The 6,841-nt window shown below is 29.0% G+C and overlaps 1 pseudogene; it reads right to left on the bottom strand.

Annotated features, from left to right (window-relative positions):
• Positions 1-4,126: 4,126 nt before the first annotated feature.
• LOC149889974 (uncharacterized) lies at positions 4,127-4,971 on the bottom strand (annotated as a pseudogene).
• Positions 4,972-6,841: the final 1,870 nt, after the last annotated feature.

The following is a 6,841-nucleotide window of genomic DNA, read 5'->3' as shown; positions in this document are numbered from 1 at the left end:
AAGTTTTTAAAATTATCTTGGAAATTTTTAAAAGTTTATGAACATATATATTATTAAAATACTATTACAAAGCTCTGAGCAATTTCTATTCATTTAATAAAGATAAACTTAATGTAAAGATTCTACGACTAAAAGTCTTTTTTATTATCGATAATAACATATGGGTCTTTATTTTTCAAATGACTTCTGTTTCTTTAAAGAATCCGATAGAGAGATCACCCTATTCAAATAATCTGCTGGTTGCAAGGCTTTGAGTTAATTTTTAGATTTAAATATTCTTTGTAATCAATAATAAAATATTGTAAAAATTTTGAACGCTACTTATAAAAACCAATTCAGGTCCACTATGAACTCAAAAAAATGAATATAAAATGAAGTGTTTTATGTAATAATTCAATACTAAAATTTTAACAAAATATTAACAAAACAATATTGTAATAGAATTTAAACAGAAATGTATTAGTTTCTTATGTCCTTTTTTTTTTAACACGCCACACACCATACACCACACGCACTAAACATCATAAAATACACCCCAAACATCATTTAACTTTTCCTATGAAAACTTTAATCCGAACCTTCGCAACAAACTTTAAGATTATGAATGGAGAAAAATCGCGATCGACATTTTTTTAAAAAAAGATAGAAAAAGTGAAAAAAGATGATACTGAAATAGAAATATAACTACGGTAAATATAAATAGAAATCTTGAGATGATAAATAATAAAAAAGAATGTTCCTTAAAGAGAACACTAAAGTAATTATGCTAAGCTAGTATATCTGCAGTTTTATGGATATCGGAATTATTCGGGCCGAAGCTGTTTGTTTTCAAACTTTTTCTCCTAAAACACAATCCTGCGTAAGTCCAGATATTTTTAAAAGAATGACTTAAGAAAAGTTTATTGCACCTTGCAACATTACTATTTCAACCTAAAACCTTAGTTAGAATTAGTTTCTTAAAGCTAACGAAAACTTATTAAATGCTAAAAATCAGAAACAAACTAAAAATGTTTTTTTAAATAAATTTAAATCTGAAATTTATTCATTTAATTGTCTTGTAAATGAAGGCTAAATTTGAGTTGTTTTAGAGATATATTAAGATATTTGACTAATAATCTGAAATAAGCTGCTTTTAAGATAATAAAAAAATCTTCTCTAACCGCCATCATTATTTCATTTTTTTCTCAATATCAAGAAATTAGGGAAAATGTTGTGCAATCATGCTTTTTCTTCTTCTTCTTCTTCTTCTTTTTTTAAATCATTTTTTATTAATATAATTTTTTTAAGCAAGTTCAAAGGTCAAGGTTTTGAAATCCAACGCAAAAAATTTTATTTTATATTATCTCTATTTTTTTACATTTTGAATATTTTCACTTTAAAGAATTCGGAATTCAAACTGAATTAACGTCACCAGTAAACTGTTTTGTTGTTGATTTCGTTATGTGTTGCGGTAGTTTTGCATTTTCAACAAGAAAAATGACCCATCAAAAACTTTCAATTGAGTTTTCTACAATGGACTTATTTTTAAACAGAATACTTATATCATTCATTTAAATATGTAATTACATTTATAATTAAAAACAAAATTATTACTATGTTTTTTTTGCTTTTTTTGACAACCACATAGAACTGAGCTAAACTATCAACGTTGAAGCGTTTAATCAAGTTAATTATCCTTTTGATAAGATTTCACTCTTTTTCACAGGTGATATACGTATCTCAGATAAAAAAAGCCTTCCTAAGCTAATCAGATTTATATTATTCAAAGAGAAAAATTGCGAATTTCGTGGATTATTTAAATTATAATTGAAATATTTCGCCAAATTTACAAATATATGCAAATATACAATTTTCACATTAAACATTAAGCCCAAAAAGTGCATAAATGGTTTTCACCCAAAAAAATCTTTACATCTTTAATGAGGTTTTTCCCTTGAAGAACGAAGTTTTTCTCATGAAACTTCAAGTAGTTTCATGTGAAAACTTCTTAGGAACCAAATAATGAAGAATATGAGTATGGAATCCGTAAACTATTATTTAGTAACTAAAGATTTAATGTACTAAATAGTGTATAACTTTGGAAGACAAAAATTAGAACTATTTAGAACTAAAATAGAAACAAATGATTACGCTTTTTAACGAACAAAAGAATATTTTTAGCGTATTCTATACTTTAAGCTGCATGAAATATATATATATATATATATATATATATATATATATATATATATATATATATATATATATATATATATATATATATATATATATATAAATACATGCCTAACAACCTATGGGTTGTCAGGTATGTGTTTTAACAATAATTTAGTGCTATACTTTAGTGTGTTGTAAATTTTTTCTTGAAAAGTACAGCTATATTTAAGATCGTTTAAACATAAATTACATACATGAATCATTTTGACTAACTTGAACCAAAATTTAGTTTTTAAATTCATTTTCCACTTGTGATAGTAGTTTAGATATGGTAGTGCTTATTTTTCTACGTTTCTATATTTTCATGAATAAAGCATCGAAATATTTTATGATTTAAAAACTGACTAAAAACTGGATTTAAATACCCAGCCATAAATTTATTTTGCACTTTTTTATTATACAAAAAAAACTCTTTAAATGTTACCATTAAATGTTGCGATCATTGAATTAACTTTTCATCTTTAATCATAAACTGAATTTCTAGCAAGGAACTATGAATTCACCAAGGAAGCTGCTATTTTTGGTGAATTATTATTATTGCGTGTTAACTATTATTATTACGTGTTAATTATTATTATTGTTACGTGAATGCACCAAGGAAGCATTTGCTACTATTTTCGGTGAATTATTATTATTACGTGTTATATATATTGTTATGTTATATATTTATGAATTTTTATTACTACGTGTTATATATCACGTATCAATTACGTGATATACAGCAAAATATCGTAACTAATAAGTGATATATAACAAAATATCGTAAATAATTGGTGTTATTATACTAATTACTTACGATATTTTACTATTGTATTACATATAGCACTTCGTTAATTGTCATGATTAATGTCGGCTCTTTCTTCCGCACTGTCTTTTTCTTTTTTCAATTAAAGAAGATTATCTAAAGTTTCATTAGTTGTATCTAAAACCTCTAAAACTTCTTGTGTCAGTTTTACCCATACGTGGTCACACATCCACACGTAGTCTCCTTTCTGAAGTTTTTTGGTTGCTTCACGCATGTCTACTCTTTTTCGCATCAATCAACCGATGTTTAGAATTTAACAAGATGGATTACGTTTGAACTGCTTGTCAGGACTTTCAGTATTTCCAGAGGATATGGTTTCGTTGTACAATAGTAATGCCATGTTTAATGGACAATGTGATCGTGTAACTTTTCTCTTTATTGTTCTGTGAATATGTTCCAATTAACCGTTACCTTGGGCTCGAAAGGCCGCGAACTAAAGCTGGTCCAAAAGACGAGACATTACCAAAAAGTCCTGCGGCCCCGTCCTGCGGCCCGGCCGGGACCCACCTGGGTACCTTATGGGCTGGCTAGCTGGGCGGTTGTATCACTGCAAGACATAACTGATTGAAAATATACCAAGAAATATACATGAAGGCTTACAGGTAATAACAATTCGTTAACTAAATTTTCAACGAGCATAACTGAATTAAACAAATAACAGTATTTGAAATCAGATCCAGTGTACTGTGTAAGGCAAAATGTATTTACAGGCTGGATAAGCCAGTATAATGTATACAGTGCTTAAAAAACAGATTACATTGTGCACTATTTTCAATCAATCATAACTTAGACCATGGCAAACAGTTTGTAAGCTCTTAACTGGTGCTAGGTCCCGTGAATTTCCAAACCGCGTAGAAAGTTCCTTCTCAAGCATCTCCTTGGTTTTGTCGTAAGTGACAAACTTTTGTTTAGCAGCACCTAAATACATATAAAACAATTAGGTTGATGCCACAGTATATATATTAAATTATTATTATTACACCATTTAGCAAGTATCACTTTTCTGGGTTAAATGTTGTGATCTAAATAACTCAAGATTAATGTTGCTGTTAAATGTGGACATACAAACTTGAAGTGAATACTTACTAAACAAAATCTGAAAGTGTGGCAGTGCTCAAAATTTAATGTAGCTTCGTTGGCCAGTCAAGTTACACTATCGCGTTTGCTTAGATGTCATTAAATAGGCCATGTTTTGCTTGATAAATTGTGTCAAGCTGCCTCCACCATTACTGACAAGCACTAGAAAAGACATTGCTACCTTCAAGTTCTACAATCGAACCAAGAATTGGCCAGAGAGAAATGTTTGAGCTGTTAAATAAAGGAATACGATCATTATTTATGTGAATTGCAAGCTGTGTAATATCAAATGAAATTGAAGATTTATTTAGGAGCAAAGATAACCAGTTTTTTAATCCTGTATAAAAATATTCACCACCAGCTACAGAAGCAGTAATAACGTTTCGATCAGTTCTAAGAAGTGTTCTAGCATCTTTAGGAAAATCTAAACTTGATTTTTGCAAGTTCTGAAGCAAACTATTTGCAGCACTATGAGATATGTTAAATGCACTCGTCCATTGCTTTAATTCATCTGATACACTTTCATTCACTTTTGTTACGCAATTGTTGACATCAATAACATCATGTGTAAATCATCATGCAAACAAGCTTTCCATTCGATGACTAGATTCTTCTAAACTAAAGATCGAGTTAGCAAAAGGTAAATTTAGATTGTTACCAGCATTCGACCTGCATAAATTTTCGGGAGTTTTAGAAGAAGACTCGGGTAACAGAGTATTGTTGAAAATTGGACATGATTGACAACTACTTACAGAACTAGAAGAATTTAACACCAAAATATTATTCAGCGACTCGGATACATTGCATAACACTTCTTTAACTATTCTCGCTATTTCAGTAGCAGTTTTTCTTCGTTTTGTTCTGTCTGAACTCATAGTAAGGTCACTTATGTTGCTTTCTTACAGCGAACACAACGTTTCCACTTTACATTTTCTCTTCTCATAAAAAACTCCCCTCCACAGAAAATTCGCCTTTGATTTACACTTTAGAAATCAACTTAAATATGTCCATAAAAATACCGCTCAACCTATGGTTATTGGATTTTTAGGAAACTGCGCATTGTCCACTCTTTGTAATTGCTTCCGCGCGTAGTATAATTACAGTATCTTATTCAGACAACTCAAAACCAGTGTTTTCAACTTTACATTTCAATCAATTTGCAAAAGTCAACGTAGAATTATCGATAAACAGTTATTGCAAACATAACCAAAACATTACAATGAAAATACAATGCCTAAAATACTGTTAATAAAAAAATCATCTTCAAAAAGAGTTCACTGTAATCAAACAGTAAAAAAAAATTGTTCTTATCCGACAATCGTAATTTAAAAACGGATAACTTTAAAAAATTGTTTGAAAAAATATATGCAAAAATCTATATATAACGATTTGAAAAAGAAACAACTTTAAAGCGTAAAAAAAATAATATCAACAAAATATGGCAAAAACTTTCACACAACAAAATGACGATTTCAAACTTCGCGCATGAGGTTAAGTCTAATACAGTCGATAAGTGGCGTTAGCACCCGAGAAAACAGTACATTTCCCGTCTGACTCCCGGTGCCATAACCCGAATCATAACCATACCAGATCCCCGGTTAAATACTGTACGGGACCCGTCTGTATAGGCTAACTGGGCGGTTTTTTAATTGTATCTAACGACTCAGATTGTTGAGAACGGTTGATCCAGTGAAATATAGTTTAGCGAAGAATTTTATTTTCTAATAATTTGGCATTTTCTGGAGCTTTTTTCTTGTCTTTATAATGGGAAATAGCTAACTCTCGAAGATCTTAATATATATATATATATATATATATATATATATATATATATATATATATATATATATATATATATATATATATATATATATATATATATATATATATATATATATATATATATATATATATATATATACATAAATCCTTTTTAGATTATTCCCTAAAGTTTACCAAGCTGCTCAACCTACCCCAGCGGGGTAAGTTGAGCAGCTGTGTAGGGGAAGTTAAGAATAAAGTCAGTAAGTTAAAAATTTGTTCCTGAACTTTTGACTTTATTATATTTTATTGACTAAGTAATATTTTAGTAAAAATATTTTTAAAAGAAGCAAAAATTTTATATTTTTAAATCACATTTACGTATTTTTTTAAAAAAAGAGTTTCAGATATTATTTTAAATTGTTAAGAGCATTTAGTAATGATTAATTAAAAAGTGTTTATGGACCTTAAAATGTTTACCCAGCGAAATTTGTTTCTCTGTATCCGATAAAGCCGTTTTATTAATTAATTTTACTAATTAATTTTATGAATTAACTTTATGAATTAAATTTATTAATCAGTTTTTTTCAAACCTGCTCAACTTACCCCGATTAAACTAGGTGACACAAAAGTTAGGTTATAAAAAGAGCTATAATACATAGGGAGAAATGGCTAAGTATGATCGAAAGTCAAATAAATGGGTAAAATATCAACACTTAAGTGTTGCCAGATAAATGTTTTTTTTTTTAAGAATCTGAGAGAAAAATAGCAAAAAAAACTTTTTTTCTTTTTTGGTCAAAACTCGAAAAAGTGCCCGTGCATCTCACATGACCGCGGTCCAACACCCATTTGACGCGCATTGTATTACCATCATATATACCTATCTTTCATCCATTAGATGTTTTGTCTTTTGATATGTAGTTTTTGAGATATTTTAGTTGCCCAACTTGCCCTTATGCTCAACTAGTCCCGCCCTATCCCATA

The sequence above is a fragment of the Hydra viridissima genome, unplaced genomic scaffold (assembly GCF_058129835.1).
Source record: "Hydra viridissima isolate aposymbiotic clone 2 unplaced genomic scaffold, HvirCarnegie_v1 scaffold_4, whole genome shotgun sequence".
In the NCBI taxonomy this organism is placed as follows: Eukaryota; Metazoa; Cnidaria; class Hydrozoa; order Anthoathecata; family Hydridae; genus Hydra; species Hydra viridissima.
Note: the sequence above shows the minus strand (reverse complement) of the source record. Positions and strands in the feature narration are given on the sequence as shown.